The sequence below is a fragment of the Mesoplodon densirostris genome, chromosome 14, assembly GCF_025265405.1.
Source record: "Mesoplodon densirostris isolate mMesDen1 chromosome 14, mMesDen1 primary haplotype, whole genome shotgun sequence".
In the NCBI taxonomy this organism is placed as follows: Eukaryota; Metazoa; Chordata; class Mammalia; order Artiodactyla; family Ziphiidae; genus Mesoplodon; species Mesoplodon densirostris.
This window is the reverse complement of record NC_082674.1, coordinates 89606311-89620075: the sequence shown is the minus strand read 5'-3', so window position 1 is coordinate 89620075 and position 13765 is coordinate 89606311.

Sequence of the window (13765 nt, the reverse complement as noted above, 5' to 3'; positions counted from 1 at the left end):
CGACCCCGGGTCTGGGAAGATCACACATGCCGCGGAGTAACTGGGCCCGTGAGCCACAACTACTGAGCCTGCGCGTCTGGATCTTGTGCTGGGCAACAAGAGAGGCCGCGACAGTGAGAGACCCGCACACCGCGATGAAGAGTGGTCCCCGCTCGCCGCAACTAGAGAAAGCCCTCGCACAGAAACGAAGACCCAACACAGCCAAAAATAAATTAATTAATTTTTTAAAAATGTAGGAGGGAAAAGAAACAAGTTATGGACATCCTTTCAACAATTCTTCCCTCTTTCTCGTGACAAAACCTCATCTATATCAGTTAGGGTCCAATTAGGAGAAAGAAACCGCACAGGGTTTGAGCAGGGAAAGTAATTTGAACAGTAAAGTTTAATATAAAAATTCCTACCTTTAACAGGGAATTGACTATTAAGGGGCAAAGAAAAGTCTGAAGAATAGAGGAATTGCATGTATGTTCCCGGGGCTGGGGTAGAAAACCCAAGGATGGAATGAACATGGGAGAGCACGCCCTCCCACCAGAGCTGAGATCAAGATCTTGTTGCAGAGGGCCAGCCACGACTCACTGAAGTGCCCGCTGGCAGGACTCATGGGCAATTCACTTCTCTGGGGTGTTTTGGAAGGATGCCTAAGGAGAGGTGCTGCACACTGCTGGCCACTGTGCTCCACAAAAACCTGCTCCCAAAACACACTGGGACCAGGAAATGCCCCCTTTTGTCCCCCAGTGCACTCTACTGATACAGCATAACATCCTAACATCGTAATCATCTGGCTGAGAAGAAACGTTCTGACATCACCAGCAAGCAATGAAGATGGATCTGGAGCTAAGAGACAATAGGCTGATAGCGGCACACCACACCAGGTTAAATCAAATCTTATGCCTATACTACAGTGACACCCATGCAGCTGTATGTGGATAGAGAGAACAACAAAAAACTTCAACAACAAAAAACCAACTGACTGGTCTTACCAGTCTTGTCCTCAGTCTCAAGTGAAAATGAAGGCAGCCAACAATCCCACCACATTCTGCCCACTTGCCTACTCACCAGATGATTATTTGACACCTTCCCCTCAATCCACTTGGCTCTCTCTGCTGATGATATCGGTTGCTATTTCACAGAGAAACTAGAAGCACTGAGAATGGAGCTTCCGCCGACTCTCATCACTACGCCTATACACCTAACAGTACCTACACCCAGATGCTCTGCCTTCCCACCTGCCACTGGACTGAAATGTCAGTGATCCGCTCCAAAGCCATCCCCTCCACGTTTGTCCATTAGATTCCTAACCCTTCTTACCTTCTCAAGGAAATCACTCTGGCATCTCTTTTCTCTCTCTTGCTTTTGCTCCCTTGCTGTCTTTCTCTCCCTCTGCTGAACCATCCCTATCAGCATACATCTTTTTTTTTTTTTTTAGAACTTTGTATATACCCCTTTATTAGCTTCTGGCAATGGATGTTGCTGAGGAGAACTGTTAAATTAGCTTGATTTTTTTTTTTTGCCTTATAGAAGAAAAAATGTAGAAAGTATATTACATGTATTACATCACATGTAACGTTATGTAATATATATTTTACATAATATTGTAAATATATGCACATACATGTATACATTAACGTGGGTTTTGATATGTATGCATCAATTTTTGTTTTACTATTGTGTGTTTTTTCAGTATACAGATTTACTTCATTTAAGGAATAATTTTTTTGTTTTTATGGTGGGTTTTTTTGTGGTTTGGGGGGGTTAATTAATTAATTAATTTATTTATTTTATTTTGTTGTGCCAGGTCTTAGTTGCAGCATGTGAACCCTTAGTTGCAACATGTATGCAGGATCTAGTTCCCTGAACAGGGATTGAACCCGGGTCCCCTGCATTGGGAGCGTGGAGTCCTAACCACTGCACCACCAGGGAAGGCCCTATGGTGTTTTTAATGGCTGAATATCTTTTCAGGGATACTAGTTATCCCCAAGTTAGATCATCTTTGTCCTCCATGTTGATTGCCTTATAATTGTTTTGATTTTGTTCTTTTTTCATTCATTGTGGTTACGTTAAGCCTTTGTTTCATGTCAGTAATTCATTTTATAGCTGTGTTTATCTGCTTTTGTTTCTAATTTACTTATCAGTTTTATAATAATGGCATCTCGGCTCTTAATCTGTTTCCATAGCTATATAAACCACCATTTAATCTCATTCTGTTTTTTCATCATTTGCCATCTGAGTTCTTGTTTTAAGTCTTATTAAAATTTTAAATCACATGAAGCACTTGTGGGCAATTTTTCTGTTTCATAGAGCATGTTTTCTTCCAGATGGGGTTCTTCAACTGTCTTTTGTGTACCACCTTCCATTCTTTTAATATTTTACTGTAGCATATTTGTACATTTTCCATACTCTTTTGTTATTTTTAAAAATGTTGCCTGTACTTAATGGGAGAAGTTCTAGTTAGTCTTCTACTTGCTTGATATAACATGAATGAATTTTCCATGACTCCTTATAATCTATTTGTCCTTTTTGAGTAGTGGTGGGTCCAGTATTTTTTTTATTTACATCTTTATTGGAGTATCATTGCTTTACATTGTTGTGTTAGTTGCTGCTGTATAACAAAGTGAATCAGCTGTACATATACATATATCCCCATATCCCCTCCCTCTTGTGTCTCCCTCCCACCCTCCCTATCCCACCCCTCTAGGTGGTCACAAAGCACCGAGCTGATCTCCCTATGCTATGTGGCTGCTTCCTACTAGCTATCTATTTTACATTTGGTAGTGTATATATGTCCATGCCACTCTCTCACTTTGTCCCAGCTTACCCTTCCCCCTCCCCATGTCCTCAAGTCCATTCTCTAGTAGGTCTGCGTCTTTATTCCTGTCCTGCCCCTTGTTTCTTCAGAACCATTTTTTTTAAAGATTCCATATATATGTGTTAGCATACGGTATTTGTTTTTCACTTTCTGACTTACTTCACTCTGTATGACAGACTCTAGGTCCATCCACCTCACTACAAATAACTCTATTTCATTCCTTTTTGTGGCTGAGTAATATTCCATTGTATATATGTGCCACATCTTCTTTATCTGTTCATCTGTCGATGGACGCTTAAGTTGCTTCCATGTCCTGGCTATTGTAAACAGAGCTGCAATGAACATTGTGGTACATGACTCTTTTCGAATTATGGTTTTCTCAGGGTATATGCCCAGAAGTGGGATTGCTGGGTCGTATGGTAGTTCTATTTGTAGTTTTTTAAGGAACCTCCATACTGTTCTCCATAGTGGCTGTATCAATTTATATTCCCACCAACAGTGCAAGAGGGCTCCCTTTTCTCCACACCCTCTCCAGCATTTATTGTTTGTAGATTTTTTGATGATGGCCATTCTGACTGGTGTGAGGTGCTACTCATTGTAGTATTGATTTGCATTTCTCTAATGATTAGTGATGTTGAGCATCCTTTCATGTGTTTGTTGGCAATCTGTATATCTTCTTTGGATAAATGTCTATTTAGGACTTCTGCCCATTTTTGGATTGGATTGTTTTTTTTTTTTTGATATTGAGTTGCATGAGCTGTTTGTATATTTTGGAAATTAATTCTTTGTCAGTTGCTTCACTTGCAAATATTTTCTCCCATTCTGAGGGCTATCTTTTCGTCTTGTTTATGGTTTCCTTTGCTGTGCAAGAGCTTTTAAGTTTCATTAGGTCCCATTTGTTTATTTCTGTTTTTATTTCCATTTCTCTAGGAGGTGGGTCAGAAAGGGTCTTGCTGTGATTGATGTCGTAAAGTGTTCTGCCTATGTTTTCCTCTAAGAGTTTTGTAGTGTCTGGCTTTACATTTAAGTCTTTAATCCCTTTTGAGGTTTGTGTGTGTGTGTGTATGGTGTTAGGGCAGCATACATCTTTACAAAAAATTCACTCGTGACTCCTGCAACTTCTGCTTCATTTTTTTTTTGAAAACATTTTTTTAATTTTTATTTATTTATTTTTATTTTTGGCTGTGTTGGGTCTTCTTGTTGCATGCAGGCTTTCTCTAATTGCAGCGAGAGGGGGTTACTCTTCATTGTGGTGTGCAGACTTCTCATTGTGGTGGCTTATCTTGTTGTGGAGCATGGGCTCTAGGCCTGTGGGTTTCAGTAGTTGTGGCATGTGGCTCAGTAGTTGTGGCACACAGGCTTAGTTGCTCCGCGGCATGTGGGATCTTCCTGGACCAGGGCTTGAACCTGTGTCCCCTGCATTGGCAGGTGGATTCTTAACCACTGCGCAACCAGGGAAGTCCCTTCTGCCTCCGTTCTTTGCTCTTATTTGCAACAGAAGTCTTTTGCACACTTATCTATATTCATTGTCTCCAATTTTTCCCTTTTCACTCCCTTTTGCACTTATTCCAGTGAGGTATTTATCACCACCAGTCCACTGAGGCTGCATTTTCAAGATCACCAATGACCAGGGCCACCCCTGATGTGCAGGAACCTGGAAAGATAGTTTTTAATGGCTCTTGTCTATCTAAACAATTTGATTTTAAAATGTATTTCAAAATTTATGGGCCCATGTGAAGTGTTGATATTTAATCAATGAAGATTTAGCATCATCAATAGAGGTATTTACATATTTGTTCATTGTATTAAGACTGCACATGAAGACTCTTCATAGAGTCCAGGCATCAATTGTTCCTGTTCAGGTGCAGAAAACATCTTTTTATGCTCTTTTGGCTTATGTTACATCTCTCACAGTGAGAAAAAGGCAGCAACACAATAGCGATAGCAATTGCTCACAATGCTAGAGCTCTTTGAAACCTGTTTGTATTGAAACAGTATGGTTTTGTGTTTGGGTTTTTTGTTTGTTTTTTGTGCCTCTTCAGTCCTCTAATCCCAATTATTTAATTCTGCTTGCATCATTACTCATGACACTGCAACATGGATCATGGCACCTGTGCATACTCTCTCAAATGGTGTCTCTGTGTTTCATTGATGATGACCAAAAAATGCAAGCCTTACCAAGTCTTGTATGCATGAAAGTATGAATGATAATCAATTTTCTGATTACGTTAAATTTTCTGCTTGAAGTTTGATAATGTTAACATAGAACAACACACCTTCAAACCACATATTCTCTTGAATTCTTTAGGCTGTAATCACTGCATTTTTAGAATGTAATCATTTTTAGTGTTGCCTGCAGTCCTGCTTCCAAACACTACCATCAACAGGGAGGAGAGGTAAGGAGACATGAATGGAGCAAGGAAAACAGTCCTGGTAACACAAAAAATGTTTATTCCTTGTTGGACATAGCTTAAGACTGACCTGGGAAAGCACACTATCACCATATCACTTGGAGACAAGAGAGGACATTGGTTGGAAGAGCCTGTTGGCATTGCAAAGCAATATTCTTAAAAACCCTCAGAGGAGGTATGCACAGCCACCCCAGGAGGACTTTCTGATGTATGGTACAAAGCCTGAGAAGGGCATGGGATGACAACCCCCAGTGGCAAGGGGGTATACAGGATAAAGAATGCCTGCCACCGTCCCACACCTTTGAGTGCTATAAATCAGAGATGACACTATGGTTGGAACACAGATGAGTGATAGCTGAGGCATGGGCCCACACATGCAGCTCAAGTCTGAGTATTGGCAGTGGATCATTAGTAGCCCAGTGCCCTGTGTCTGATGTGAGAGTCACCCTAAATCAGAGTGTCAGTTGCATTCTGGTGACCCAATCTCACACAATTCCATATCAGCCAGTAGGAGCAATTTAGTTGCCAGGCTGTCCTCCCAGACCAAGGCCCAGCCAAGAGTCCTCAGAGGACCCTATTGGCACAAATCTTGGGGTTCCTCAAGACAACAGGTCAACCCTACAAGTGGAGTAGAGGTTCAGAGAGTACCCCCACAGTGAGAGAAACCAAGGATTGGGTTCCACACATGTTCCTGTCTAGAGACAGGGGCTGTCATTTGTCCCCAACTCCTGGGGTCTACCATGACTAAGTGATCCCTACTAGAAGAAGAGATCTGATAACCCCATTTATATTTTTCCACTTGCATTGTTGCCCAAGCTTCTCTCCAGGGATCCTCATTTTGTTCGAGACTTTACCTTACCCTTGATCACTTTAAGGCCCAGATATAAAATTCCTCATTGTGGGGCTTCCCTGGTAGCGCAGTGGTTGAGAGTCCGCCTGCCGATGCAGGGAACATGGGTTCGTGCCCTGGTCCGGGAAGATCCCACATGCCACGGAGGGGCTAAGCCTGTGAGCCATGGCTACTGAGCCTGCGCATCCGGAGCCTGTGCTCCGCAACGGGAGAGGCCACAACAGTGAGAGGCCTGCGTGCCGAAAAAAAAAAAAAAAAAAAATCCTCATTGTGAAGAATTAATTTTTATAGTCTTTGGAGATACCCAATGATTCATTAGGAAGTTTGTTTTTCCAAACACACTATAGAGTCACAGAATTTCCAAGCTTGAAGGGATTTGAGACATTCATAAAATCATAGACATTCAGATCTGGAGGAGCTTTAGGGTCATTCAGATCAATTCTTTATTTCTGAATTCCCTCTTTCTAAGACTCCTTTCTTGGTTTCCATAACATCCAGTACCCTAGTTTCCTTCCTGTCTTTCTAGTCACTCTTTCTCAGTCTCCTTTGAAGGCTACTTTTTCCAGAGCTAAACCTTCATACTCTTTTGCTCACTCTAGACCCCTAGGTGAGCTCATCGAGGCCCATGGCTTTAAATACCATCTATATGCTAATGATTCCCAAATTTATATTTCCAACCCCACACTCTCCAAGAAGTTTCAAGCTCATATATCCAACTGTCTATTCCTTGCCACTAGCATATCTCTCAAAAGTCTCAAACTTGAAATGCTTAAAAATGGACTCTAGATTTTACCTTTCACACATATCAATGAGTTCCTCCCTTAGTATTCCAATCAAAGGAAATGGCTCCACAATCCATATAGATACCAAAGCCTGAAACCCCAGAATCCTTATTCTTACTTACTTTCTTTTCCCTCAGTCTCACATCCAGTCTGTTAATAAATTCTTTCCATTCTTCCCACCTTTTTTTCAAGTGCATCTACTTCTCTTAATCTCCCATGCCAACATTCTTATCCAAGCCATCATCATCTATATCTCCTCTGGACCACTCCAGTAGTGTCCTAACTGGTTTTCCCTATTCCAATATCACCTCAATCCATGCTCTGTGTAGCAACTGGAGGATTCTTTCAAGGTGTGAATTTAAATCTTAAATAATCCAATGACTCCCACTGTACCCACAATAAATTCCAAACTCACATTACTGCTTCAAATGGCTCTGTCACCTCTAACCTCCTCTCATACATAACCTCTTGCTCACTGTGCTCCAGTATTGCTGGCCTTTCATTGCTTTGAACACACCAAGCTTTTTCCACCCGCAGGGACTTCACATACTAGGACCTCTTCCTGGAATATTCTTCTACTAATTTCTTCTTTAGGTCATAGTTTGTCATGGTTTTAAACACATCTACAAATTCTTGGGCTTTAACCTATCAAAATGTTGGATCTGATTTTCCCTCCCCTTGCTTCCAATGAATAAAATGCTGCAGAAGTGACCCTGTTTAAAGTGACTCTGACTTCTAAAACTAGGTCAAAAAAGGTGATACAGCTTCCAACTTGGTTCTCTTTTGGGAGGCTCATCCTGGGAACCCAGCCACCATGAAAGGAGCCACATGGAGAGGACACATGCAGGTGTCTTAGCTGACTGCCCAGTTCAGGTCCCTAGCAACAGCCAGCATCAACCACTAGACATGTAAATGAGGAAGATTTCAGATGAGTTCAGTCCCCATCCCCCAAGCTGCCCCAGTTGATGCTAGGTAGAACAGAGACATGCTCTACCAAACCCCACCTAAATAACAGATTTGTGAGCAAAATAACAGCTACCATTGTTTTAAGCTGCTAAGTTTTGGGGTCGTTTGTTGCATAGCAATAGATGTCTGGAATACAGCCGATATGTCCCCTTCTCAGAACTGCCCTCCCTGACCATCCTATCTAAGTGTCTGCTGGTTCCATCCACCACTAATAAATGATTAATCATTATTATTAACTTCAATGCCCAGCCTAGTGCCTGGCACATAGGAGGTGCTCAGTGAATACTTGTGGAATGATCGATTAAGTGAGTGAATACTCTTGTCACATGTGAAGTTATCAGTCATTAATAAGATGGAAGTTTGTTTAATCATTTGCAGGGTGGTAACATCAAACATCAACTCAGATAGAGGGAAGGGGACTTACAGAGCATGCTCTCCTGGTGCTGCTGCACGGGCAGGGTGGGCAAACTTGATGGCCACCACTCAGGGGCCTAGATAACTAGCAGTCACTAGGGCCTGGGAAAGTAGAGAGGGAGCCCCAAAGACACTAGTCCTGGTGTCAATGCAGCAGACAGTCTGCCTTATCTGTTATTGAGGAAACAAGTGACTCTCCTTGTTATCTGTTATGCCTGCCAGCGCATGTCTTTCTCAGAGGTGGCATATTCCCAATTTGGAAAACAGAAGACAGGTGGACTGAGGCAGAAGAATTTCAGAGAATCATTCATGCAAGAGATGCTTCACCGTAGCAGAGTTGATAATGACAAACATGTCAGATGATTGAGTTTCAGGCTGGTTCCTGGGGGCCCTGTTCATTGCTTTCCACTCCAGCCTGTGGTTTCCTTGGTGACAGGACAGCTGCTGGGCAGATGGCAGCTTTGGGACCACCTGACTAGCTTTGAAGCTAACTGACTCTGACAGCTTTGATTGGAATGAAAAGATTTAGGGTTCCTACTGGCTTTCTTAAATTAAGCCCTCCCTCCTGGAGTGAGTTTGTTTATAAATGTTGCATTAGATTAGGGGATTTTCCTGTGACAAGAGAGTTCCTTTACCATAGATGTTGACTAGTTGGGGTTGCTGACAGGTTTTCTGAGGTTGGGTTCCTCAAAGCAGCTCAGCCAGGCAAGGCCACACCCTCATCTGTCCCTCAAAGCAATGCCTCTCAGTGGTGTGTACCAATCAGGTCTCAATGGGAAAATAGAAACCACACCAGTTTTTTTTTTTTTTTTTTACAATTTTATTGGAGTATAATTGCTTCACAGTGGTGTATTAGTTTCTGCTTTATAACAAAGTGAATCAGTTATACATATACATCTGTTCCCATATCCCTTCCCTCTTGCGTCTCCCTCCCTCCCACCCTCCCTATCCCACCCCTCCAGTCAGTCACAAAGCACCGAGCTGATTTCCCTATGCTATGCGGCTGATTCCCACTAGCTATCTACCTTACGTTTGGTAGTGTATATATGTCCATGCCTCTCTCTCACTTTGTCAAAGCTTACCCTTCCCCCTCTCCATATCTTCAAGTCCATTCTCAAGTAGGTTTCTGTCTTTATTTCTGTTTTACCCCTAGATTCTTCATGACATTTTTTCTTAAATTCCATATATATATGTTAGCATATGGTATTTGTCTTCCTCTTTGTGACTTACTTCACTCTGTATGACAGACTCTAGGTCTTTCCACCTCATTACAAATAGCTCAATTTCGTCTCTTTTTATGGCTGAGTAATATTCCATTGTATATATGTGCCACATCTTCATTATCCATTCATCAGATGATGGACACTTAGGTTGTTTCCATCTCTGGGCTATTGTAAATAGAGCTGCAATGAACATTTTGGTACATGACTCATTTTGAATTATGATTTTCTCAAGGTATATGCCCAGTAGTGGGATTGCTGGGTCAGATGGTAGTTCTATTTGTAGTATTTTAAGGAACCTCCATACTGTTCTCCATAGTGGCTGTACCAATTCACATTCCCACCAGCAGTGCAAGAGTGTTCCCTTTTCTCCACACCCTCTCCAGCATTTATTGTTTCTAGATTTTTTCATGATGGCCATTCTGACTGGTATGAGATGATATCTCATTGTAGTTTTGATTTGCATTTCTCTAATGATTAAGGATGTTGAGCATTCTTTCATGTGTTTGTTGGCAGTCTGTATATCTTCTTTGGAGAAATGTCTATTTAGGTCTTCTGCCCACTTTTGGATTGGGTTGTTTGTTCTTTTGCTATTGAGCTGAATGAGCTGCTTATAAATTTTGGAGATTAATTCTTTGTCAGTTGCTTCATTTGCAAATATTTTCTCCCATTCTGAGGGTTGCCTTTTGGTCTTGTTTATGGTTTCCTTTGCTGTGCAAAAGTTTTGAAGTTTCATTAGGTCCCATTTGTTTATTTTTGTTTTTATTTCCATTTCTCTAGGAGGTGGGGCAAAAAGGATCTTGCTGTGATTTATGTCATAGAGTGTTCTGCCTATGTTTTCCTCTAAGAGTTTGATGTTGTCTGGCCTTACATTTAGGTCTTTAATCCATTTTGAGTTTATGTTTGTGTATGGTGTTAGGGAGTGATCTAATCTCATACTTTTACATGTACCTGCCCAGTTTTCCCAGCACCATTTATTGAAGAGGCTGTCCTTTCTCCACTGTACATTCCTGCCTCCCTTATCAAAGATAAGGTGACCATATGTGCATGGGTTTATCTCTGGGCTTTCTATCCTGTTCTATTGATCTATATTTCTGTTTTTGTGCCAGTACCATACTGTCTTGATTACTGTAGCTTTGTAGTATAGTCTGAAGTCCAGGAGCCTGATTCCTCCAGCTCCATTTTTCGTTCTCAAGATTGCTTTGGCTATTCAGGGTCTTTTGCATTTCCATACAAATTGTGAAATTTTTTGTTCTAGTTCTGTGAAAAATGCCAGTGGTAGTTTGATAGGGATTTTATTGAATCTATAGATTGCTTTAGGTAGTAGAGTCATTTTCAAAATGTTGATTCTTCCAATCCAGGAACATGGTATATCTCTCCATCTATTTGTATCATCTTTAATTTCTTTCATCAGTGTCTTATAATTTTCTGCATACAGGTCTTTTGTCTCCTCAGGTAGGTGTATTCCTAGATATTTTATTCTTTTTGTTGCAATGCACACCAGTTATCTTGACAGAAAGAATTTAACCTAGGCAATAGGTGATACAAGTGCTGGAGGCTGAAAAGGTAAGAAAGGAATTTCAAGATAAACAAGCTGTAGCTGCAGCAGGCAGCTCCATCTCTGGGACTGGAGAGCAAGGGGAAGAGATTGAGGTCCTAATCATTTAGAAGTTTGGCAGAGGAGCCCTGCAGAGCTGGAACCCAGACCTCCAAGGAGGGGCAACTGCCTAGCATCTGTGAGGTAGATGCTGGGAGTGTAGAAAAAATTGGAAACTGGAACACATAGCTATTAGAAGGAACAGTCATTGCTAGAGTTATGCTCATGGGAGCAAGAAGCAGTGAGGAAGGAGCGAGTCCCTGCTCCCTCCTCCAGCCTTGTAACCCACATTGTTGACAGAGCCTAACCTGGAGCTAGCTGGCCACAGAGAATTGTGGTTTTCAAAGTCACAGCCCCAGTGTCACAGAGTAGAGTGTAAAAGGGTGGGTCTGAGCTGAGAGACATTAGCTTCATAATCAGCACAGGATTTTGAACAAAAGGATCACAGTAGATGACGAGATAGAACACCCAGGCCACGAATACCCACACCTTCTCTTTCACTGGTGGAAATCACCCATGTTTACTTAGTTCTTTGCACATTACAGAGAACTTCTTACATTGTCTTATTTAAAGGCAGATAATGAGAACATGGGAGAAACTGCCTATGTGTTCTGGCCCTGAGGAGAACGAGAGACTGTCCTGTGTCCAACATTGGTCCACTTTGCCCCCACTTTGTCCCTGAGCTCCTGCCCTCGGGGCCTAGAACGGCCAGGTGCAGACTGATCTGTGCTTCTCTCATCTAGTGCATTTCCAACAGATCTGGCTGTTTCCAACTTGTTCCTCAGGAGCAGGTGGGAGGGTCACCAAGCAGGACAGTCACCCTGCCCTCCAACCCTGTTTCAGCCAGAATAGCTCCACAGCATTTATTTATCATATTTGGTTTCTAAATCAGTTTACATTTGAAGAGGAAGTTGTGCAGGGAACAACAGCTGGCAGCCCCTTGCCCTAGAGGGAGAGCCTTCAAACTGCCACTGCCAAGTGTGCCAACAAGGCTGACTTCCAGTTGTCTCCTCCTCTGAGATGTCCTCTCTCCCTACAAATCTGAGGCAAGTATCAGTCCCTGTTTGTCCCCTTCAGAGGCTAACCCTCCCCAAAACCTCTTAAGAGTGTCCCTTCAAAGGCATGTTGCTGGGTGGTCCACTCAGTGTTCAATGTCTGGGTGCAGGGGTTGTGCCCATTTGTATGTAGGTATAATTTGAGGTGTTGTTTTTTGTTCATAAGTTGGTTGATGTGTTTTTCTGCAAGAAATCTTTTAATCCACCCTGGAAGAAGAGAAGGGTAGGAAAGGGGTGACTCAGCAGGAAGGAAAGAATAATATTTTTCCTTTCCCAAATACACCCCAAGCTTACACCTGCCCCTAACATTTGTAAGAGTATACATGGAGACAGTGGGCCCACACTCCCACCTTCTCTTCCCTCTCCCAATCCCACCCAGCAGGCATTAAACACACACCTCAAACCACATGTCCAAATCCTATCCAAAAGCCCTCTACAAACAGCTGCCCTTAGCTACCCCTGAGACTTAGGTGAGCTCACCATAGGCAGGACAGATGGGGAAGAGGCTCATGAAGCCCTGGAAGAGAATGGGGTATTTGGGCAGGGAATTTTTAATCCCAAGTACCCAAATACAGTCTAAAGGGAGGGACTGACCTTGGTTGGCACAGACTTCTTGGCCTGTGGACTTCTTATCCTGTGGGAAGGGGTCAGCCCCCACCAGGGCCAGGACAAGCATCCTGAAATCAAGGCTCAGGATTGTAGCCTGAGAGGACAAGAGGCTGCCTGGGTAAAGCAGAGCCCAGAAGGAGTCACTAGGCAGCCAGCCTCCTTCTGCAGTCCCCACCCAAGCAGGTACCCCTACACGAGGGCAAGAAGCAGGAGAAGTCAAGGTAAGGGGCCAGTGCTCAACAGCAGTGTCCTGTGGCAATGAGGGCAGGGGTAGCCACAGCTATGCAGGCTGGCCAGGGGGCCACTTCCTTATCAGAAGCCTGAAGGAGCTTCATTAAGACCCCCACAGACCTCCAGGATTCCCGCATGACAGGTGAAGGAGGTGGGCTCTCCATAGATGGACACTGGGCCACACCCTGGCTGATGGTGGGGGCAGGGGGAAGGTGAAGTGGTAGTTGCTTACAAACTAACTCTAGAAAAGCAGAAATATGATGTTTTCACTTTGTTGTGCTTGTCAGTTTTAAGTCTTTTCCCAATTCTGCCCACCACCACCATACTCTCTTAAGGTTCAGAGTTCTTGCGTTTACAACCCTTCATTTTAGTGCCTAATATATCTTTTTTTAAACTTTTCATATGGAGAAATTCAGTGAAAGGTAAAAGTAGATAGAAGAGTACAATGAACCCATATGTACCCATCACCCCAATCTTGTTCTATCCAAAATCCCATCTATTTCTCCCCTCCTGTGTTATTTTGAGGCAATCCCAAGTATCATTTGGTTTCATCATTTAATATTTCAGTGTATATCTCTTTAAATTGATTATTTTAAAAAAATTACCTCAATGCCTCTATTAAGGAAGATAAAAATTCCTTAATATCATCAAATATCCACTCAGTGTTCTCATTTCTTTGTCTCCTAAATATCGCTTGAGGTGCTTTGGGAGGGAACCTGGCAGGAGCACAATGTGAGACAGGAAAAGAGTGGACCTGGCTGTGGTCCAGGCCAGGTGAGTGCTAAAGGTTCAAATGGGGGAAGAAATGGTAGGAGATGCCCAGG